Raw genomic sequence first — 24,701 nt, 5'->3', positions numbered from 1 at the left:
AGGCTACTCTACAGTTATGAATGAGCAGCATCAGGAACTGGGTAGTCGTGTGCGTTTCGTACCAGAGCAAAAGCAACTGCTAGATTGCTCAATACCTCAAATTTTGACATAATTGTACAAGGCTGATGCTCTGACCAGGTGAAAAACTAGCTAACTGATGTCGTAATCGCAATTTCTTAATCTTGGTCCTGGCAACTGAAAGAGTTGCATATTTTAGCCTTAGCACTACACAACGGATTCAAATCCTCAAAGCTTGATGAGTTAATCATTTGAATCAGTTGTGTAGTGCGAAGGCAAAAATATGCCATAAGCAGACGCATTTAGCCAAAGCGACTTGCAGTACACATGCATATATTTACGTAAGGGTGGTCCCGGGAATCGAAACCCACTATTCTGCTCTACAAACCGAGCAAGGATTTTAAAAATTATTTTTAAGTACACACCTTTGCCTCCCCGGGAGGAGGATAAAGTACATTTAATGATAGCTGAGCTGTCATTGTGGTGGTGTTCTGCATTCAAGTTTCTACAAGTTTAAATGGTGATTGATATTTGTCATGATTACTAGTTGGGTAGCTAGCTAAATGAGTTGAACCTATTTATGGCCGTTGTAAGCTCTCCAGCTACTTAAGTACTGGATGTGGTGATAAACAACAAAACGGCTAGCTATCTAAATTCTGTCTAATTAACTAGCCCAATAATGGACTAAAGGAGCCTAGCGTTAATCTCTATTCCATTCCACAGTGCCCTCTGCCACCTGGACAAGAGGAACATCTATGTGAGAATGCTGTTTATTGACTACATCTCAGCATTCCAACACCATAGTGCCCTCCAAGCTCATCAATAAGCTCAGGACCCTGGGACTGAACACATCCCTCTAACTGGATCCTGGACTTTCTGGCGGGCCGCTCCCAGGTAGTGAGGGTAGGCAATAACACATCCAGCATGCTGACCTTCAACATGGAGGCCCCTTGGGGGTGCATGCTTAGTCCCCTCCTGTAGCCATGCACAACTCCAACACCATCTTTAAGTTTGCTGACGACACAAAGGTGGTAGGCCTGATCACCAACGATGAGACAGCCTATAGGGAGGTGGTCAGTGACCTGGCAGTGTGGTGCCAGGACAACAACCTCTCCCTCAACGTCAGCAAGACAAAGTAGCGGATTGTGGACTACAGGAAACAGAGGGTCGAGTGGGTTGAGAGCTTCAAGTTCCTTGGAGTCCACATTACTAAAGGAACTATCATGGTCCAAACAGTCATGAAGAAGGTGCAACAATGCAGGAGGCTGAAAAGATTTGGCAATAGGTTCATGATGATACCAGTATCGCAAAAGGCGTTGGCAAGAAAATAAAACACAAAGCAGATTCAACTTCTTTAGGAAAACATACATCATGTTGGAAACAAACATCAGTCATCCAGAGACACATTGATTTATACTGAACTAAAATACTACATGTAAAGTGTTGTTCCCATGTTTCATGAACTGAAATAAAAAGATCCCTGGACCTCCACATCCGGCTTCTTCCACTGCGGGATTGACCTGCCCAGCTGATGAAACTGAGTAGTATTTCTGACTGTAATAAAGCCCTTTGTGGAGAAAACACATTCCCAGGCCCAGCCATGGCTACCCAGTCATATGAAATCCATAGATTAGGGCCTAATGAATTTATTTCAATTAACTGATTTCCTTATATGAACTGTAAATCAGTAAAATTATTGAAATTGTTGCATATTGCATTTATATTTTTTTCTGTATATTTTCCAACATATAGCACACAATATTTTACATACATCAGGTTTTTAAATGACCAAAGAGATTGGTTTACTTCGCGTTTTTATTTTTGACATTGAAAAAAATGTTCTGATCGCAACAGCCCTATTTGGCATGGGCCCTCAGATCCTCAAAAGGTTATACAGCTGCACTATTGAAAGGATCTTGAATGGTTGCACCACTTGGTATGGCAACTGCTTGGCATCCAACCACAAGGTGTTAATGGTAGTGCGTACGGCCCAGTGCATCACTGGGGACAAGCTCACTGCCATCAGGACCTCTATACTAGTCAGTGTCCTTAAATAAAATAAAAAACTCCCTAAAATTGTTAGACTCCAGCCACCCAGGTCATAGACTGTTCGCTCTGCTACTGCACAGCAAGCAGTACAGATGCACCAGGTCTGGAACCAAAAGTACCCTGAACTGCTTCTACCCCCAAGCCATACGACTAGTAAATAGTTACCCTGACTATCTGCATTGGCCCTTTTTGCACTAACTATTTTGACTCGTCACAAACGCTGCTGCTACTGTTAATTATCTATCCTGTTGCATAGTCACTTTACCCATATGTACACATCTACCTTAATTACCCCGTACCCCTGCACATTGACTCGGTACTGGTACCCCGTGTATATAGCCAAGTTATCATTACATATTTATTCCTTGTTTTCTATTATTTATACAATTCTCTCTGCATTGTTAGGAAGGGCCCTTAAGAAAGCATTGATTCTCAATTGCAGTACGGTTCTAGAAACAGAAATCACTCTACTTTCATCTCACAACAAAATCATTTCACAGATTAAAAACACACACTTACTATACAATGTTTTGACCGGTTTTAACACAGTTGCACCCGACAGTATTTTTCAGCGACAAGATGTTTGTTGCGTCTGTCTTTTGTTTACACACGCGTCAGTGATGCAGATAGCTAATTAGCTAGTCCACTGTCTTCCATAAACTAGTGATGTTACGTTTAATACCGGTGCTCCGAGGCAATTGCTAAGCAGTTTATTTTTAAGCAGTGTGCAGATGCTTTGTATCGCTTTATCAAAGGCACGTGATCAATGACATCCGAAGCTTCGTTTCGTCTAACAAAATCGTATTTTTATTTAACTAGGCAAGTAAGAACAAATTATTACTTACAAAGATGTCCTGCTAAATTGTTTTGACTACCAGGTGCCACTAGTGTACACAGTGTTGATCAAAGCCTCGAGTAATGAACCTATTTGACACAATTGGCTGGAAATATGCAATGCTTCAGGAAGCTTCGTTTCCCCATCACTGCTGAAAACAAAGGCTGTAAACATAGAAATATGTCTCTGTGGGTACCCTAACCCTACAAAAAGGTCATTTAACCTTTTGATTTTTTTTGCAGTGGCGTAAAGTACTTACAGTTGAATTTGGAAGTTTACATAAACTAATGACTCCAACCTAAGTGTTTCAACCACTCCACAAATGTCTTGTTAACAAACTATAGTTTTGGCAAGGAGGTTAAGACATCTACTTTGTGCATTACACAAGTAATTTTCCCAACAATTGTTTACAGAGATTATTTAACTTATAGTTCACTGTATCACAATTCCAGTGGGTCAGAAGTTTACATGCACTAAGTTGACTGTGCTTTTAAACATCTTGGAAAATACCAGAAAATGTCATGGCTTTAGAAACTTCTGATTGACACAAATGATGTCAATTAGCCTATTGGAGGTGTACCTGTGGATGTATTTCAAGTCCTACCTTCAAACTCAGTGCCTCTTCTCTTGACATCATGGGAAAATCAAAAGAAATCAGCCAAGGCCTCAGAAAAAAAGTTGTAGACCTCCACAAGTCTGGTTCGTCCTTGGGAGCAATTTCCAAACGCCTGAAGGTACCACGTTCATCTGTACAAACAATAGTATGCAAGTATAAACATCACGGGACCACGCAGCCGTCATACCGCTCAGGAAGGAGACGCATTCTGTCTCCTAGAGATGAACGTACTTTTGTGTGAAAAGTGCAAATCAATCCCAGAACAACAGCAAAGGACCTTGTGAAGATGCTGGAGGAAACAGGTACAAAAGTATCTATACCCACAGTAAAACGAGTCCTATATCGAAATAACCTGGAAGGCCGCTCAGCAAGGAAGAAGCCACTGCTCCAAATCCGCCATAAAAAAGCCAGACTACGGTTTGCACATGGGGACAAGGATCGTACTTTTTGGAGAAATGTCCTCTGGTCTGATGAAACAAAAATAGAACTTTTTGGCCATAATGTCCATCATTATGTTTGGAGGGAAAGGAGAGGCTTGCAAGCCGAAGAACACTATCCCAACCGTTAAGCAGAGCGGGTGGCAGCATCATGTTGTGGGGGTGCTTTGCTGCAGGAGGGACTGGTACACTTCACAAAATAGATGGCATCATGAGGTAGGGAAAGTATGTGGATATATTGAAGCATCATCTCAAGACATCAGTCAGGAAGTTAAAGCTTGGTAGCAAATGGGTGTTCCAAATGGACAATGACCCCAAGCATACTTCCAAAGTTGTGGCAAAATGGCTTAAGGATTCACAAAGCCCTGATCTCAATCCTACAGAAAATCTGTGGGCAGAACTGAAAATGCATGTGCGAGCAAGGAGGCCGACAAACCTGACCCAGTTACACTAGCTGTCAGGAGGAATGGACCAAAATTCACCCAATTTATTGTGGGAAGCTTGTGGAAGGCTACCCTAAACATTTGACCCAAGTTAAACAATGCTACCAAATACTAATTGAGTGTATGTAAACTTCTGACCACTGGGAATGTGATGAAAGAAATCAAAGCTGAAATAAATCCGCTCTACTATTATTCTGACATTTCACAATCTTAAAATAAAGTGGTGATCCTAACTGACCTAAAAGAGGGAATTTTTACTTGGATTAAATGTCAGGAATTGTGAAAAACTGAGTTTAAATGTATTTGGCTAAGGTGTACGTAAACGTCCATCTTCTACTGTAAGTAAAAATACTTTAACCCTCCTGTTGTGTTTGTTTCATGTTAATTAATTCTGTGTTCTCGGTACAAAATGACCACCCCACGATAGCGGATTATAAATCCATAATACATAGTCACCTAATGTTGTGTTAGATCTTTTTATCAACTTAAGTTCATGTGAACATTACAAGTTTGAACTTCTATTTGCCATTTATAGCCTTTAGGCTTATACAACTTGAGTTTTTTTTTTAAAGCATAATGTATGGATTATTTTGACTATAACAAATACTCAGATGAAACATAATGCCATTTATCACAGACTACTTTTGTGTCAGTTTATCAAGGACTCTCTCCTCCTCACCAGTGTCATGATCAAGAGCCTCACATACAGTATATTGTTTGGTCATTGTGCTGCCACAGAATGAATTGTGAGCAGCCTCAAAAAAGCTTTTACATACCAGAGCTGCAAGAAAAGTTCTTAATATTATTGAAACAATGTTGCAATTGTTTGTGAGAATGCCAACAGGTGATTCTATTGGGGAAAGGTTCAATGGGGGTTGCCATGGAAGCCAAGAAGGGGAGTGAGGTGTGTGTGTGTTCAAACACACATGCATGTGGGGGTCTGGGAGAGGAAGTGTCCATCTGATGAATGGGCATGTGCCTGAACTCAATTTTATACACTAATTGTCATCTCACCCATTCATTTCTAATGGCTGGTCATTGTTGACCGGGAACACCACAGGTGTACAAAAGTTAAATAAAACACCCAACATGTAATGAAAATCATCCAGGTGTATTTTGTGTGTTCAGATGCCCTGTGCGGACAATGTCATAAGGTTCCATGACTATCAGATTAAATTAATTACTTTTGTTTATATGTTTTTAAAATATTTTTGTTACTTCACTACATTCCTAAAGAAAATATTGTACCTTTTACTCCATACATTTCCCTGCTAACCAAAAGTACTTGCTACATTTTGCCAAGAAAATGGTTCAATTGACACACTTATCAAGAGAACATCCCTGTTCATCCCTACCGTCTTTGATCTGGTATATTTTGGCAATTCCATTTACTTTTGATAGCTCCTTAAGTATATTTAAAAACCAAATACGTTTACTCAAGTAGTATTTGACTGTGTGACTTATATTTTACTTGAGTCATTTTCTATTAAGGTATCTTTATGTTTATTCAATAATGAAAATTGAGTACTTTTTCCCACCTACTGATATGAAAGATACGTTTCTTATGTTTTCAAAACCCTACCGCAAACGATTCGTTAACGTTTAGAACAAGCGTCGGGGCTCTTAAACAAAACACCCCCAGTCAGACGATACAATATCGTCAATGGGCGCTAAAGAAGGTAGTTAGCTAACGACGTCTATGGTGTACTGGTTAACTAGCTAACATTAGCTATTAAAGATTACTCGCGTTGTTAACTTGGCCAACGTTATCTCAAAATAATTCATAATTGGTGTAGCGCTAGCTAGATCAACTTATTTAGTTAGTTGCTAGCTACGCTCATTAGCCACAATGTTAATGCAAAGGCTAGCTAAATCCTCCATTCGGTCCCGTTTCCAACTTACTAGCTAACTTAGCTGCTGTAGTGTTAGTGCAGTGGACAAGTGGTGACTTAACGTTAGCTAGCTACAGTAGCTGTGACTATGGCTAAGAATATAACACAAATAGTGAGATATCATTCCAACAAAGCACATACCCGACTTTAACTTCAGCCAGCAATTAACACGTAACTTGTAGCTTCGTTTAATGAAATTCCACACTTGTCAGTCGCCCTCTACCTTGCTGTCGGCGGGTAGCGGCTCACTCGTTGCCTTGAAAGTAATAACAATATGGCTACAGGGAGTTGTTGCGTCACTTGACTTGTTCAAAAAATATGGGAGTGAGTGCAAGGCTGGGTTGGGCTGGACTGGGACGTGCAGTCATAAACAGGACGGGTCAGGGATAAGTGGCTCACACTGGTTTACCATGTTTTTTGGTCTTTTTTTTTCTTCATAATTTGTTTCAGGATTGGTCAACAGGCCCTGTTATGAAGAAGGCAGGCTACTCCCCTAGTAAACTGGGATCCAACAATAGTAGAGAAGATAACTGCCTCGACTCCCTACTGAGTGAATACTCAGGTCATGTTCCACTGCTTGGATATTTCTGACTCCTGGGGCCTGTTGCACAAAACTAGGATAAGGGATTAACCCAGGATATCTTGGTGATCCTGGCTCAATTGATCCGTAATCCGGTTGCACTAAAGATGGATAGGGGGCAGGAGGATATGTTATGGTATAAATTACCATGGAGATTTATTCTGTGGAGCTAGCCTGCTCCAGACCAGGCTAAATTCCAGGATCTATTTAATCTCATCCCTAATGTCAGTCAGCAGTCACCACAAATGGAAACCAATAGTTATTTCACTGCTCACTATACATTGTTATCACATATAACTAGACCCACTGTTATTATTTAAACGTTTGTGATCATTTCAATGATTTTGGATAAAAAATGATTTTTAGATGATGTTGCTATCATTAGATAATTTACAGTTTCCCATAGACTATAAGGCTATATATAAAATGATAGAATATTAGGGCATAATATTTGTTTTAAAGGAGGACAGTTGTTAAAATGACAGATGTGGGGCATTTCAAGAAATTGTACTTCAGTATGGTTTCATAAACAAAGACATGCCAGAATATTAAGTATCACATTGTCATAAGTATCAAAACTGTAAAAACAATATGTAGCTTTTCTGCAGAAAGAACCAGCCTCATAAATGTATGACTTTATCCTTTTTCTTCAGTGTGGCCCTAGTACTCTGTCATATAAACAAATACACATTCCATATGAATATAAAAACAATGTGTAACATTATGTTCCTTTATTGAATAAGGACAAAACAAAGCAGGTAAACCATCAGCTCCTTTCGAAACTGAAGTCACAGTGACTCTACAAGATGGAAAGCACAGAATCCAAGCATATTATACAAAATGATACATACACATTCAAAGGTCTGTATATAACACACCCTGCATGTCTGCACACTAAAATAAATGCAGGACAAATCCATACACAGCAACTGAACAGACAAATGAATGGATGCAGTAGCCTCCCTGCAGCCTTGTATTACACACAGTATACCGCACAAACATCATAAGAGGCCAAATTCGTCAAAAAACGAACCCAAAAACACCCAAATTCCTCTGCCACCGCAGGACATATTTAACCAAAATTGAAAGCACACATACTAACTAAAATAATTCAACACATATTGGTCCCTCAGCAGCCGACCACTGTCGTCATCAGGGAAGATTGCCGGATTGTCCCAGTCCATGGCTGGTGGCACTCTGGGGGCCCTCTCCTTCCTCAGGCAGGCCACATTGTGGAGGACAGCACAAGCCACAGTAATATCACATGCCCTAACAGGGCTGACCCTTAATTTGTAAAGGCAGTGAAAGCGTGCCTTCAGGAGGCCAAAGGTCATTTCAACTCTGGCCCTGGTCCTGGCATGGGCATGGTTGTAGGCCTGCTGTGCTTCCTGGGGGTCTGTGAAAGGTGTCAGGAGAAAAGGCTGGCAGCCATACCCCCTGTCTCCCAGCAACACACCAGAGAATTCACCTGTCAACACAAAATCTCATCATTACTACCTCATAAACACAGTGATATTCTTGACACAGCCATGATGGTTATAAATAGGGGTTGTGTGGCTTACCTTGTGATAGATTCTGGAGTCATGGACTGAGCCAGGCCATTTTGCCACAACATTGCTGATCACACAGTCAGCATTGCAGACCATCTGAAATCATAAGATGAGGAATATTACACCAATCAATGCACATCACTGGCAATGCAGAGTGCTCGTCAATGGACAATATCAAAAAGTTATGTTCACCTGAACATTAATGCTGTGAAAGGATTTCCTATTCACAAAATCGGCCTCATGGGCACCTGAGGGGGCTTTTATCCTTATGTGTGTGCAGTCCACTGCACCAATGACATTGGGGAAACCTGTCACACAAAGTAATGAGTATCCTACTATGTGTTAACAGTTGTCCTGTAATTTGTAGATCCTCTTACCTGCAATCCTATAGAACTCCTCTTTGATGTCACAGAGTCTTCTGTGGCCAGGGAAGGAGATGAAGACATCTGCTAATGCTTTGATAGCCAGACACACACTCCTTATTGTGCGGCAAATTGTGGCCTTGTTCAGCTGTTCTGCATCCCCCACTGAGTACAGGAAGGCTCCACTAGCAAAAAAGCGCAAGGCCACACAAACCATTTGCTCCACACTCAGTGCATGGCTCCGTGCAGTGCGGTGCTTAATCCTGGGACCCAGTAGTCTGCATAGATACCTGATGCCATCTGCAGAAAACCTGTATCTTTCATATAGATGGTCATCAGGGAAGGCCAGTGGGTCCAACCGGTCCCTGAAGACCCTTTCTCGCCTGAAGGCTCTCCTCAGCACAAGTGCTTCTTCATCCACCACATCTCGCACGAATGGGCATGCCATTGTCAGAGCAGAAAGGAACACACAATTTTGGGCCTTCATATAGGCTAGTGGCCACACCTGGTGCTGGGGGGGTGGGCAAAAGAGGGCGATGCCTTATAACGATGACTTGGTTGTACTGATTGCTGGGAAAATAAATAAAAAACTTAGAAAGATGCCACCGTCCTGTGTGCTCACAATAAAAGCGCATATGTCATGGCTCACTTGACTTTACGAGAATATACCCAATTTTTATTTTGAGCTGTGTCATCTTCTTGGAGCTGGGGGAGGAAAGAAAAATAATGATTAATACATTTGTGTTACAGTTAGCATACAGTGTACATTGAAGGCATATCTCACCTCCCTCTCAAGGTTTTTTATTTCAAGGTCCAGTTTCCTAATTGTCCTCTTTTTTATTTCGAACTCCAGTGCAAGATTTTCCATCTTTTTCTTCTTGTACTGAATGTCTATGTCTGCCAGTTCTATTTGGCGCCGGAGGTGGTTGCCATACAACTTTCTGATAGCTTGTGAGCTCTGTGAACACAATACAATTAGCGCAGCTGGAATTTGGCAGGATGTGGTGTCCTTTTATTAATACGCACTGTTGCCAGGCTGGTTTTCCCACTGTATAGCATCTGGGTCCTGTAAAAGAAATTTGATTTTTTGATTTTGATGAGGACTCCTCACCATTGTAGAGTAAATAGTACTTTCACAGTCTTAACATGATACCTCATGCCTTCTGGAATCCAGAGAGATGGTCTCCTCCTCATCATCGTCTCCATCATGTGCTGTTGCTGCTGCACTGGGGCCTTCACCCTATCACATTTAATCGGATTCATATTGAAGCTAGTAGACAAGACATGCCAGGCCTACAGTATGCCTTTGATGGAGTACTCACTGGATCAGCATCGTCTGGTGCTTGTGCTGGTGGCTCTAACAGGAACACAGTGCTGCCAGACACTGCAAGGCAATAGGTAAACCAAAGTCAGACAGTCCAAATTGATTCAATATGAATGTGGTTGTATCCCATGTAGAGATGGAAGGACATACCTTGAATGAAGCGGGTGGCATCTTGGGAGGAACCTATGCTCGTCTCTTTCCCCCCCAGGGATCCCCTCTAAGACGGGCCTGCCTTTATTTAGCTCCAAGGCCATGTCCTCTGCTGGGGTAAGGTCAGCCTTGTCTGTGGGTATTCTTTTTCACTGCTAAAACAGTACAGACAATGTGTGAGCAGGCACCTTCTGGGTACAATATATGCTTGTGCTTTGTTAAATATTAGTCAGGGACCATACCATTCTGCAGAATGTTCTTGTATTTGATTTTGACCTGCTGCCATGTCCGTTTTGGCCCGTTCATGTTTAATCCACACACACACACACACACACACACACACACACACACACACACACACAGCAAAAAATTACTTGGTATTTTTGTCTTGTTTTCAGTAAAAATATCAAAAAATTTATCATAGCTTTATACAGTGTGATGGAGTTACTTTACACAATTTCACTCATATCTGCAGTGCATTTCAATAAAAAATGTAACCGTTTCATAATTACAGTACAACTGCATTTTTGGAGATGTGAATTAAATATTTGAATTGTAATTGTGATGTTTCAGCGGAGCGGTGAGTGTGTAATTGTGCACTACTTACGCATTCAGGCGGTCTGCAATACTTTGCCACGCTTTTTCTCTTTGCTTTATCACTGTGGCGGTGTTGCCTTTCTTCTTAATTATATCTTTTACCTCCTCGTATGCCTCCATGAGGATTTGTGCTTCCGACGGGGAAAAGTACGCGGCTCTAGTTGCCATGGTAAATCAGTTAATCTGTGATCTGTGGCGGGGTCTATTTGAGTGAGCCGTGAGCGCGCACCTATCCAGGATTGGTTTCACCTGGCTTAATGAATCCGTGTCTGCTCATCCTGGCTTGGTCTTTGTGCAACCAATTAAGCCTGGACGCACATGTTTTGGCTTCATTGAGCTCAGCTGAGTCATTTATCCCGGATGTCTTAATTCTACTTTTGTGCAACAGGCCCCTGATAGATCATACAATGCCTGATAGGTATTTATCAGCTAACCACATATAGGTTGCGTTCCCCTGCTCAGACGTTGCAAGCATCAATCAATGGTTGCGTATCACGTCATTGACTGACAGATTGCTATAACATATAATGTGGTTAGCCAGTACTAAAAATACACTCTATATAGAAAAGTATGTGGACACCCCTTCAAATTAGTGGATTTGGCTATTTCAGAAACATGTATAACATCAAGCACACAGCATGCAATCTACATTGACAAACATTAGCAGTAGAAAGGCCTTACTAAATAACTCAGTGACTTTCAATGTGTCACCATCATAGAATGCCACCTTTCCAACAAGTCAGTTCATCAAATTTCTGCCCTGCTAGAGCTGCCCCGATCAACTGTAAGTGCTGTTATTGCTAGATGGAAATATCTAGGAGCAACATGGCTCAGCCGCGAAGTGGTAGACCACACAAGCTCACAGAACGGGACCACCTATAGCTGAAGTGCGTAGCGTGCAAAAATTGTCTGTCCTCGGTTGCAACACTCACTACCGAGTTCCAAACTGCCTCTGGAAGCAACATCAGCACAAGAACTGTTCATCAGGTGCTTGATGAAATGGGTTTCCATGGCTGAGCAGCCGCAAACAAGCCTAAGATCACCATGCGCAATGCCAAGCGTCACCTGGAGTTGTGTAAAGCTCGCCGTCATTGGACTCTGGAGCAGTGCAAACTCGTTCTCTGAAGTGATATATCACACTTCACCATCTAGCAGTCCAAATCTGGGTTTGGCGGATACCAGGAGAACGCTACCTCCCCAAATGGATTGTGCCAACTGTAAAGTTTGGTGGAGGAGGAACAATGGTCTGGGGCTGTTTTTCATGGTTTGGTTTTTCATGGTTTACTTAGTTCCAGTAAAGGGAAATATTAACGCTACAGCATACAATTACATTCTTGACGATTCTGTGCTTCCAACTTTGTGACAACAGTTTGGGGAAGGCCCTTTTCTTTTTCAGCATCACAATTCCCCCGTGCACAAAGCGAGGTCCATACAGATTAAGCTCGTTTTTTTTCCAAAGTTGGAAGTCTTGAGATTTCAGAGTTCCCAGTTGTTTTGAACGCAGCATTAACTCAGGAACGGACTAACATACATCACTTTCCCTTCAAGTCCATCTGCTTTCTCTTCTATACTGAACAAAAATATAAATGCAACATGCAAGAATTTCAATTTAAGGAAATATGTCAATTTAAATAAATTCATTAGGCCCTAATTTATGGAATTCACATGACTGGGCAGGGGTGCAGATATAGGTTGGCCTGGGAGAGCATCGGCTCACCCACTTGGCAGCCAGGCCCACACACTGGGGAGCCAGGCCCAGCCAATCAGAATGAGTTTACCCCACAAAAGGGCTTTATTACAGACAGAAATACTCCTCAGCACCCTAACAACCCCTCTCAGACGATCCAACAGGTGAAGAAGTCGGATGTGGAGGTTCTGGGCTGGGGCGGTTACACGTGGTCTGCGATTGTGAGGTTGGTTGGACATACTGCCAAATTCTCTAAAACAACATTGAAGGTGGCTTATGGTAGAGAAATTAACATTAAATTATCTGGCTACAGCTCTGGTGGACATTCCTGCAGTTAGCATGCCAATTGAGTGCTCCCTCAACTTGAGACCACTGTGGCATTGTGTTGCATGACAAAACTGCACATTTTAGAGTGGCACCTGTGTAATGAGGTGCACCTGTGTAATGATCATGCTGTTTAATCAGCTTCTTGATATGACACCTGTCAGGTGGATGGATTACCTTGGCAAATGAGAAATTCTCACTAACAGGGATATAAACAAATTTGTGCACAACATTTGAGAGAATTAAGCTTTTTTTGTGTATGGAACATTTCTGGGATTTTTAATTTCAGCTCATGAAACATGGGACCAATACTTTACGTTTGCATTTATATTTTTGTTTAGTGTAGTTAAGAGGATCAGGAGAATGCCACATCCTTGCTCCTCTCTAATCCTTATCCTCCAATGCCTAGATCTTTAAATAAGGAACACACTCTTAATAGAGATGAATATAGCCTGGAGGATCATGTAAGCATGGACAACCATCTAGTACACACAGACATAGCACTAGTAGGCCAGGGACATCCAAGAACACTCAAAGCATGTTCCAATACAATTAATTGTACATCTAATTCAGTGCACCTGAATGTTTCACACTTTTATAAGGAGCATATTCCTTTGTCTCTAGCAGCTGATTTTGACCCAGGCTAGGAGTTAGAGCGCAATGATAATTCACTGATTATCATCTGAACTACTTTGACTGATCATGAACACACACAACAGGTTAAATTGTAGTCCAAATAACATAGTGTGTAGAGACTAGAGTCTGTTCAAATGGAGTGCGTACTCTGGTGACTACAAGGAAAAGACTCCTCTGGGCAAGTTCAAAAAAACTAATTGAGAGTAAAGGGAGAAATAAACATTCTTGTCAGCTAGAGTGGCCTCAAGGAGATTTAGTTAAATCCCAGCTTTATCCTCTAGACTCGTCATACTTATCTCTGGGCCTTGAAGCAGTTCCACTGCATTTATTCATTGTTCCCCTCTAATCAGGGACTGATTTAGACCTGAGTAACCAGGTGTCTGCAATTAATTATCAGGTAGAACAGAAAACCAGCAGGAAGTGAACCTTTGCTCTAGACTCTGTCTCTCCAGGTAGCAACTAATGTACATTTAGGGAATTTTCACAAAGTACTTTTTTTTTTACCAAAGCCTTGTTTTTGTATTTTCTAAAACCCTTGTATTTTTTAAATCTTATCTCCATGATAAGTGATAAGACTTCTCAAGTTTTCTCTTTTTGACATTCCACATGTGTTTTGGGCCCTGTTGTTGTTCATGGTTTTCATGCTCTGACCATAGAGAGCCCTTGTTTCTCTATGGTGTAGTAGGTCAGGGTGTGACTGGGGGTATTCTAGTTTATTATTTCTATGTGGTGTTCTAGTTTATTTTACTATGTTGATGATTTGTATGATTCCAATTAGAGGTAGCTGGTGATCGTTGTCTCTAATTGGGGATCATATTTAGGTAACAGTTTTCCCACCTGTGTTTGTGGGATATTATTTTGTGTTTTGTGCATCATGTAGGTGCATCATGTAGGTTCGGTGTTAGTTTATTGATGTATTTGTTTTGTTCTTGCTAAGTTTCACTTTATAATAAATATGTGGAACTCAACATCCGCTGCACCTTGGTCCGTCTATCCTATCACTGTTAATTGCTTTCTTACTTGGTTCAGATTCCCATTAGAAAATTTCAGGTGTCCAAGGCAATTTATTAACATTGCTCTAGCTTAATTTCCCCCCTGTGCTCTCCTGGATGTGGGTCACTCAGCACTGTCCAGTCTCTCTGCTAATGGGTATCTCAGCAGGGATAACTCCTGTGCATCGCCACCCCTACCAGGGTTCATATCACAGAGCTGTCGTCACCTCCGCCAGATGGCTCATGCCCCTATCCTGTCGTGCACCCCATTACACTTCTGTCCCTGTCTGAAACAGGTGAGCCTGTCTGCGTTGGTGTGTCTCCCTGTGTCATCTCCAGACTGTCTCCCTGGCTCATTGTCGAGGAAGTGCTCCTCTCAGTGACTGAGGCTGTGATGGAATGGCTGACGCAGCCTAATTGACCTGAAAAGTGTCAGTGCTACTGCCCTGATTGAAAGGTAGCTGTGTTTGCCAACTGGAACAAATAGGACAAGGGAGGGCAATGCTCAAGGAACACATATTGTGAATTAAATGTTTTTCTTCTATGAATTGTATGGAATTTGAGACCCTTTTCCAGGATTTTCATAGTTTATATTGTTCAATGGAAACATTCCCATGAAATACTAACTCAGTTCAACTTCCTGATGACGAGGTACGCCCTGCTGAAAAAACCAGCCTACATTTCAAGCTTGTTCATGCTGGTTTAAGCTGGTATATCTGGTCTGACCAGCATGGTCTAGCACAGGGATGGGCAACTGGCCCCCCTTTTGTAGGCCCGCGGATCTATTTCCACACAATGCAAAAAAAATTTAAACTTAGTAATTTAGTTAGAATAGAAGAATAGACAGGGTGCAATTTCTAAATTTGAATGTGCATCAGCAGTTTTTCTCTTGTCAGTCACTGACAGTCACTCAATTAGCCCATGTCAGCTAACATGTTTTAGTTGGCTAGACTAACAAAATTTCACAGGTCCCCCAAAAGGCTGCATGTGTGAGTATGGATGTGGGTACGCAGACCCGCGAGCCACTGCGGCCTCTCATGAGTTCAGATTTTTGGTGGCCCCCACCCCATCAAAGCTGCCCACCCCTTGTCTGGTTAGACTGGCCGACTAGCTGCTCAAGCTGATGATGCTGGTGAGCAGCTCATGCTGGTATGCTGGTGACCAGTTTATGCTGGTGACCAAGCTGGTGTATGCTGGTCACCAGCATGGTCTAGCTAGCTGGTCAAGCTAGTCAGGTAAAACCACGGCCATCATTATCATATTTCCCAGCAGGCTCTATTGAAGTTTGATTTTTGTTATTGCATGTACATTGATCGATTCATTAATCTTATGCTGCACAAAGATAAAACAATTCTAATCCAATCTGTTAGTTGGACTTATTGCACCTGTTACTGAAATGGTTGTTCCAGTTTAGATTGTTTAGGTAGTATAATTTATGAATCTTTTTACCCTGGCAGTCATTCTGATTGCAGATTGTGGGTGAATAAAAGTTACAATAATTGTTGGATATCCCCACTCTGGCTGGATTCCAATATGAATTAAACATCGCTTTGCAAACCAGCATAACATGACTGGCAGACCTGAGGTAGCCACTGTATTATATACACTTGAGTGTCCAAAACATTAAGAACTACTGCTCTTTCCATGACATAAACTGACCAGGTGAAAGCTATGATCCTTTATTAATGTCACCTGTGTCCAAAACACAGCAAAGGCTAGGCAACAGCAAAAACACAGTGAAGGCTAATGACCAGCCTATGCTATTTTCTTTCAGCAGGGCATAAACACAGCCAGCACTGAGAAATATGACTACACAAGGATGACAACATAGTGAAAACAAACTTGCCTCAGAGCTACACAATACAGCCAATTACCACTGTACTAAAAACCATGCTTAGCGATTGTTCTCAATCTGTCACTCAAAACCAAACCCACATCTTCAATCCACCTTCCCAAAGCCCCACTCCTACACACCCTCAAGAGCTTGACCGAGCAGAGCTAGACTTAGCTGGGGGATAGGGGAAGCTATAGCGGCAGCGCTGGTCTTTCCGGAGAGAAACGGGTGCATGTCATGGTCAAAGCCAATTAATCTGACTCGACTCGCTTGGTGCTGTCTGTTGTAGGCCCAGCAATGGAAAATAAGTGCCCTTGCTTTGTTTGTCTCTGTGTCACGCCCTTAACAACCTATTCCTACGTCTCTCTCCCTCGCTCTCTTATTACACTCAATATCGCTTGTTTGATCTCCCATCTCCATCTGTTTCTCTGTCCTCCCATTGCTCCTTTTCAGACTGAAAAGGCAATATTGACTGTTGCATCTGGTGAGATGGGCATGATGCCAGCTGCATGTCTTCCTCTGTTTATGGAGCTTTGCAGAGCTGGTACCTGAGTCACACGTGGTGACCCTGGATTATGGGTTATTACCACTAAACTACACACACTATGGCATGAGATTATTGTTTTGTTTTTCTGTGTATACTTCTGCCCGAACAGAGCGAAAGCCGAACGTCCATGTTACAGACTGCTTAGACAATCAGGTTTAATCAGTGTGCACTATTGTAAGATTTTAGTCAGCAAAACCACACCAACCTCTGTCCTACTGGTTTTCATCTAGCAGGGTCAGACCTAGTTTACTTTAGGGAGATGGATGGGGAAACAAAATCAGGTTGCTGCTAAAAAGGGGCCATCAATCTGACGACCCCAACACAGGGCAGTGATAGTGGAGTTTTATGACAAATAGGGGTTTTAATAGTCCTGTCTAAATTCCTGAACCTGGCCCCTCACACCATCACAACCAACTGATACTTTCCTCCTCATCTCTCCACTTGATACGATATATACTGATAGGTTTGTCATCCCAAAATTGTGCAAAGCAAACCTCATATGTCATAAAGACAATTTAAGCATCAATAATTTTGTCATCAAGAACATCAGCCAATGGGGTTGAATCTGCCTGTGTAAATTTTTTATTTCTAGTTCTCCCTATAACATTCGACCATGCAGTGCACATACAGTCACACTGACTTCAAGCCCTGTCTGGTCATATCGTCCCGAACTGACTGGGTCTGGTCCTCGTCTCCAAGAGTCATCCAAAAAAGTGGGTTTGAGAATAGCAGTCTGTCATATTTCATTATTTTATGAGAGGAATTATATATGGTATATTTAACCTGGAGCAAAAGATGCAGCCACTGTGTAGGCCTATGTGCCCCCAATAAAGCATATGAGTGAATTTTATATCTAATCATTTGAAAATCAATTTAAGGTAAGTGAGTTGTTTCTAACATCTGCAATAATGACTCTTCTATTTTGCAGAGTGGCAGGTAGCCTAGTGGTTAGAGCGTTGGACTAGTAAATGGAAGGTTACAAGATCAAATCCCCGAGCTGACAAGGTTTAAATCTGTTGTTCTGCCCCTGAACAAGGCAGTTAACCCACCGTTCCTAGGCCGTCATTGAAAATAAGAAATTGTTCTTAATTAGGGCTAGGCACCTTTTTTCTCCACTTAATGTCTGAATGACGTGCTCAAAGTAAACTGCCTGTAGCTCAGGCCCTGAAGCCAGGATATGCATATAATTGGTACCATTGGAAAGAAAACACTTAAGTTTGTAGAAATGTTAAAATAATGTAGGAGAATATAACACAACAGATATGGTAGGAGAAAATCCAAAGATAAACCAACCAGATTTTTTCCATCCTCTTAGAAATGCAAGAGTAAGAAACAGTACTGTGCAGCCGTCTTCATCAACCTGGCCAAGGCTTTCGACTCTGTCAATCACCATATTCTTATCGGCAGACTCAACAGCCTTGGTTTCTCAAATGACTGCCTCGCCTGGTTCACCAACTACTTCTCCGATAGAGTTCAGTGTGTCAAATCGGAGGGCCTCTTGTCCGGACCTCTGGCAGTCTCTATGGGGGTGCCACAGGATTCCATTTTCGGGCTGACCCTTTTCTCTGTATATATCAATGATGTCGCTCTTGCTGTGAGTGATTCCTTGATCCACCTCTATGCAGACGACACCATTCTGTATACTTCTGGCCCTTCTTTGGACACTGTGTTAACAAACCTCCAAACGTGCTTCAATGTCATACAACACTCCTTCCGTGGCCTCCAACTGCTCTTAAATGCTAGTAAAACTAAATGCATGCTCTTCAACCGATCGCTGCCCGCACCCAACCGCCCGACTAGCATCACTACTCTGGACAGTTCTGACTTAGAATATGTGGACAACTACAAATACCTAGGTATCTGGCTAGACTGTAAACTCTCATTCCAGACTCATATTAAGCATCTCTAATCTAAAATGAAATCTAGAATTGGATTCCTATTTCGCAAACAAAGCTTCCTTCACTCACGCTGCCAAACATACCCTCGTAAAACTGACTATCCTACCGATTCTCGATTTTCCCAATGTCATTTACAAAATAGCCTCCAACACTCTACTCAGCAAACTGAATGCAGTCCAACACAGTGCCATCTGTTTTGTCACCAAAGCCCTATATACCACCCACCACTGCGACCTGTATGCTCTCGTCGGCTGGCCCTCGCTACATATTCGTCGCCAGACCCACTTGCTCCAGGTCATCTATGAGTCTTAGCTAGGTAAAGCCTTGCCTTATCACAGCTCACTGGTCACCATATCAACACCCACCAGTAGCACGCGCTCCAGCAGGTATATCTCACTGGTTGCAGTTCTCCTTGCAGTTCTCTGCTGCTAATGACTGGAACGAATTGCAAAAATCGCTGAAGTTAGAGACTTATCTCCCTCACTAACTTTAAGCATCAGCTATCTGAGCAGCTCACCGATTGCTGCAGCCTCCTTACTCCATTTCCTTACTCAATTTGCACACACTGTATACAGATTGTTCTATTGTTATTGACTGTACTTTTGTTTATCCCATGTGTAACTCTGTGTTGTTGTTGCACTGCTTTGCTTTATCTTGGCCAGGTCGCAGTTGTAAATGAGAACTTGTTCTCAACTAGCCTGCCTGGTTAAATTAAGGTGAAATAAAATACATTATAAAAGGATATATTGAAAATTTGCTCCCTGGATGATATTCCTATGGCTTCCACAGGGTGTCAGCAGTCTATGTTCAAGGTTTAAGGCTTGTAACTTCAAAAACTAATAAGAAATGTCTGTTTTAGCATAAGGACGCAGTCTTGTAAATTCATGTTTGCGTGCCATGAAGACATTACACACCTGCTAAAATCAGTTTCCTATTGAACATACTTATAGTTTAATTACATTTTAGGGTATCTGAGGAGTAGATAGAAATGTATTTTGACATGTTGAAACAAAGTTAGGGGTAGATTTTCAGATTCCTTTCTCTGCAAGTTGAATGAGTGGATTACTCAAATTGATGCCACCAACTAAACAGACTTTTTGAGATATAAAGAAGGATTTTATCTAACAAAACGACACTATATGTTATAGCTGGGACCCTTTGGATGACAAATCAGAGGAAGATTTTCAAAAAGTAAGTTAATATTTAAACGTTATATGTGAATTTATTAAACCGGTGGAAAAACATTTTGATGTGGGGCGCCGTTAAATAAAGGTTTAAAAAAAAGAGAGATTGGCCAACTCTATAACGATAGCCTAGAATATTATTTGTTTTTACTACATTATTATTTTTTCATATTATCAAATATTAGGGTTTCAAGACTTCATTTATGAAATCCACTTTACAAATAATAGCATCTGTATTTACTATTCCAGCGGCTGTCAATACTAAATATGACGTCATCGCTTTACTCTTCGTGACAGCTCGACGCGAGACATTACAGCGCGTGTCCTGTCCTGGGTTCGTTTACCACAGATGTTCTTGCTGTAACATACAGTTGAAGAGGAGGATAGTCATCATTATTAAAGTAACTTCAGCTCACGGTCTGTTTCTCATATAGACCAATCATGCTGCCGGAGGGAACTGAGCCGAAAAACTGTACTCTGTGTTACTGGGCTCTGACCAACAAGATTTTGATGGTCGTTTTTATGGTTATCTTGATTTTTGCTATCTTGTTCGGCAATTCGGTGACTTTAGCCGTACTGTGCGGGACTAAGCACTTTCATACGCCCCAGGGATATCTGAAAACGTCGCTAGCGGTGGCTGACTTGGCGGTAGGGATATTTGTGGTGCCAGTCTCCGTTTACGCAGAGGTGTCGCTTATGTTGAACAACTCCGCGCCAGAATGGATCGTGAACAATTCACAAGCAACGGCTTTTCACCCGTGCAATTTAATTGGACCCATTTTCGCTGGCTGCACCTTTGTATCCATTACGACTATATTTTTCCTTACTATCGAACGGAGCATCGCAGTTTTGAGACCGTTGCACAAAGAATCAGTCATTACGCGCAAACGGACCACTATCCTCATACTCTTCTCATGGATGGGAAGTTTCTTTCTGGCAGTGTCTCCGATGATTTTCAGCAATGAAATTGCCCTCGAATATAACCTTTGTAGTAGAATGTGCAATTACGCACTAGGCACCATCGACACGTTTCCTTCCCAGGCTTGGAACATTCTCCTGCTCTTTCCCGCGTTTGATTTCACACTCCTTGGTGGAACCGTGGTGATAAATATAATTTCATTGTCTAGCATACGCCAGAACTCAAAGCAGAGAAAACATCTGGCTGAAAGCGAATGCCAAAGCGGCTCCAGACCCACTTTCTCAGATATCAAGGCTGCCAAAACAATAGGGACCTTAACGCTGGCTTTTACGGCATCCTTCACCCCCATTGCTGTCTTTGTCGTGGGAAATGTTCTTGGAAACGAATGGTGCAACTTTTCGCTTTTTGCTTTTTGGATACTGACTACGAATAGCTGTTGGAATGTTATAATATACAGTGTGAGAGACCAGAAGTTTAGGCTGCGCGCGCACAAGCTTTTGATTCCTTCCCAAATCAATAATGTCACCAAGACCTCAAAAACTGTGGACATTTTGTCTTAATTTTGTCGAAATGGCGGACTTATGATAAAGGTACCAAAGACAATGTAATAACGAAAGAAAAGCAGCCTACAGAGAAATGCTAGGTTATGGTATCTCTGTGATCGATGCTTTACGCACACACATGTTCGGGCAGTGATCATCAACTAGGTTCAGCCGCAGGCAGATTTTTTCTTGAACGTATGGTTAATTGAACATAATAAAATAAACCGGTGAGCCTGGCAACTACTACCATAACCCGTTCAAAGGCACTTACATTTGTTGTCTTGTCCTTTCACCCTCTGAATGGCACACATACACAATCCATGTCTCAATTGTCTCAAGGCTTAAAAATCCTTATTTAACAAGGCCCTTCATATACACTGATTTGAAGTGGATTTAATACAGTGACATTAATAAGCTATTATAGCTTTCACCTAGATTTACCTGGTCTGTCTATGTCATGGAATGAGGTGTTCTTAATGTTTTTCCTACTCAGTGTATATCTCTCAGATTTGTTTTTGAATACATTGGAACAGATTCCAAAAATGAAAATCACTTGGAGCTGCTTGCTGGTGTTTTTACAGTCTTTTATGTCCAACAATAAAAAAATCTAATGACATCATAAAAGCATAACACGTTTCCAATATGATGGTATAGCAGCAGTGTCTTAGGTTATGTCATGTTCAGCGCACACTTAGCCATTTTGTGAAATTATTGTTTTGTCAGCTATACTTGACGCGTGTAAACTGTGTGTACTACACTTGCTCAAATATGTGGTATTATTGACACAATGTGTTCTCTGACTATTAAAAATAAATTTGTTTTTTTGTTACAAATACAATTTAGGGAGCCTGTTCAGATGGGTGGAAGTTGCACTTTCTATTAACACCATAATCACAAGCGGGAGCTACACCTCACCTCATTCTGATAGGCTACCTTGGGGTAGAGCGGCGTGTGAGGGCGCAGAGGGTCAATCTCAACATTAGCAAGAACATGGCAGCATATGAATTTGTTTTGTGCAGCCATTATAGTAGTTGGATATTAAAATGGTAGCCTAAAATGAATGAATACGATGATGGTAAAGATGTGTAATGCGTCTGTCCTGTTGTAGGTGACCTATAGGCAAGCCGAAGTGTCCTCATTGTCACTCTGATTACGCACACACCCACACGCGCACGCACGCACGCACAGGGAGCAAATATTCAAACGGTGTCAGTGGTAATCTTGAGCAGATTTGGGATTTTTGTAAACCTGTCTTTAATTTCGTTTTGAGGATTATGGCTCGGCGGAGCTGCAGTCATGAGTTTCTTCTCTGATATCCAGGCTTGCGCTTGCCACTCTTTGTCGCGGCGGCTGACCATTCACATGAGAGCTATCGCGCAATTTAAAATGTTCGTCGCCCCCCACTAGTGCGCCAGCTGTGCGTTTAAAGGTCTCTCCTCATTTCACTTCATAGATCTAGGACGTGCGCTTGGGTGGAAACTGTTTTTGTGGAGAAACGCGCGCCTTTTGTAACACGACGCTCTAGCACAGGGGTGCATGGGGAAACTTTTTGGCTCGAAGGACACGTCGGGATTTTGAAAATCAACGGAGGGATGCATTTTTGGGGGGATCAATTGTTTGTTAAAATCAATTTGCGGGCATCCCGAGTAGTGCAGCGGTCTAAGGCATCACTACAGACCCGGGTGCGATCCCAGGCTGTGCCACAGCTGGCCTCCCAGTCACGGCCAGCTGTGGCACAGCCTGGGATCGCACCCGGGTCTGTAGTGAATCCTTAGACCGCTGCAATACTCGGGATGCCCGCAAATTGATTTGCTGCACACGGTTGGCCTAGCGTCATCCAGGCTAGGAGAGGGTTTGGAGGGTTTGGAAGGTTAAGATTTCCTTGTCCCATGCCGCTCTTGCGACTCCTGTGACTGGCGGGGCATGCACACTGACATGGTCGCCAGGTGTACGGTGTTTCCTCCAACACATTGCTGCGGCTGGCTTTCGGGTTAAGCAGGCATTGTGTCAAGAAGCAGTGCGGCTTGGCATGGTCGTGTTTCGGAGCACGCACGGCTCTCAACCAGAGTTGCAGCAATGGGACAAGACTGTAAAAAAAGTGTCAAAAGAAAATTATATATATATATTTTAATGTCTCGTGGGCCGGATTGAAGTGGCCGGCGGGCCAGATACGGCCCGCGGGCCGTACTTTCCCTCCCTATATATGTTTCTAGGCCCCGAATACCAATTTGTGGCAAAAACTATGGATCATCATCTTGAAAACATCATCACCACTGTTAGCTAATTTAAAAAAGAAAAACAACTGCAAATGTGAATAATAACTATTGTAAGGAAAGTTTAGGTTATTTGGAGTTTATGTCAGCTTCCCCTCTCTTTAGACCCATTGTAAACAAAGACAGGTTATTTATTAATTGTTTGTACTACACCTGGAGTAAGGAAGAAAGTCACAATAAAAGGCCACTCTAAAATGTGCAGTTTTGTCACACAAAACAACACCGCAGGTGCTATTGGCATGCTGACTGCAGTAATGTCCACCAGAGCCGTTGCTAGATCATGTAATGTTCATTTCTATGTCTGGGATCTTTTATTTCACCTCATGAAACATGGGAACAACACTTTACAACTTTACATGTTGCATTACAACGTTATTTTAGAGAATTTGTCAGTACGTCCAGTCGTCCTCACATCCGCTGATCACGTATAACCACGCCAGCTCAGAACCTCCACATCTGGCTTCTTCACCTGCGGGATCGTCTGAGACCAGCCATCCGGACAGCTGATGAAACTGAGGAGTATTTCTGTCTTTAATAAAGTCCTTTTGTGGCAAAAAAACTCATTCTGATTGGCTGGGCTTGGCTCCCCAGTGGGTAGGCCTATGCCCTCCCAAGCCATGGCTGCGCCCCTGCCAGTCATTTGAAATCTATAGATTAGGGCCAAATATATTTATTTCAATTTGACAGATTTCCTTATTTGAACTTCAACTAGGTAAAATCATTGAAATCGTTGCATGTTGCGTATATATATTTTTTCAGTATACTGTATATCCACTTTCTTCTCAGAATTACAATGTTACTAAGGCATCTGGACCAATGGTGAAGTTGACAAAGAGAGAGGGAGAGAGACTGCAATACATGTACATACACATGGTGAGGTTGACATTTGTACATCACCACAGAGAGAGGGAGAGAGAGAGTGACTGCACTGCAATACATGCACACATGCTCTCTTTCTCACACACACACACACACACACACACACATACACACACACACACACACATTGAAG

At 42.1% G+C, this 24,701-nt stretch overlaps 1 protein-coding gene across 2 annotated transcripts in view; it reads right to left on the bottom strand.

Moving 5' to 3' along the window:
• Positions 1 to 6,610, bottom strand: part of LOC109908217 (pleckstrin homology domain-containing family F member 2) — a 39,762-nt gene extending 33,152 nt beyond the window's left edge. For both annotated transcript variants that reach the window (XR_002257641.2, XM_020506781.2), the window contains exon 1: positions 6,432 to 6,610. The gene's annotated coding sequence lies outside the window, so the exon portion shown is untranslated. The remainder of the gene's footprint in view (positions 1 to 6,431) is intronic.
• Between the last annotated feature and the right edge of the window lie 18,091 nt (positions 6,611 to 24,701).

This window comes from Oncorhynchus kisutch, linkage group LG2 (genome assembly GCF_002021735.2).
Source record: "Oncorhynchus kisutch isolate 150728-3 linkage group LG2, Okis_V2, whole genome shotgun sequence".
In the NCBI taxonomy this organism is placed as follows: Eukaryota; Metazoa; Chordata; class Actinopteri; order Salmoniformes; family Salmonidae; genus Oncorhynchus; species Oncorhynchus kisutch.
Note: the sequence above shows the minus strand (reverse complement) of the source record. Positions and strands in the feature narration are given on the sequence as shown.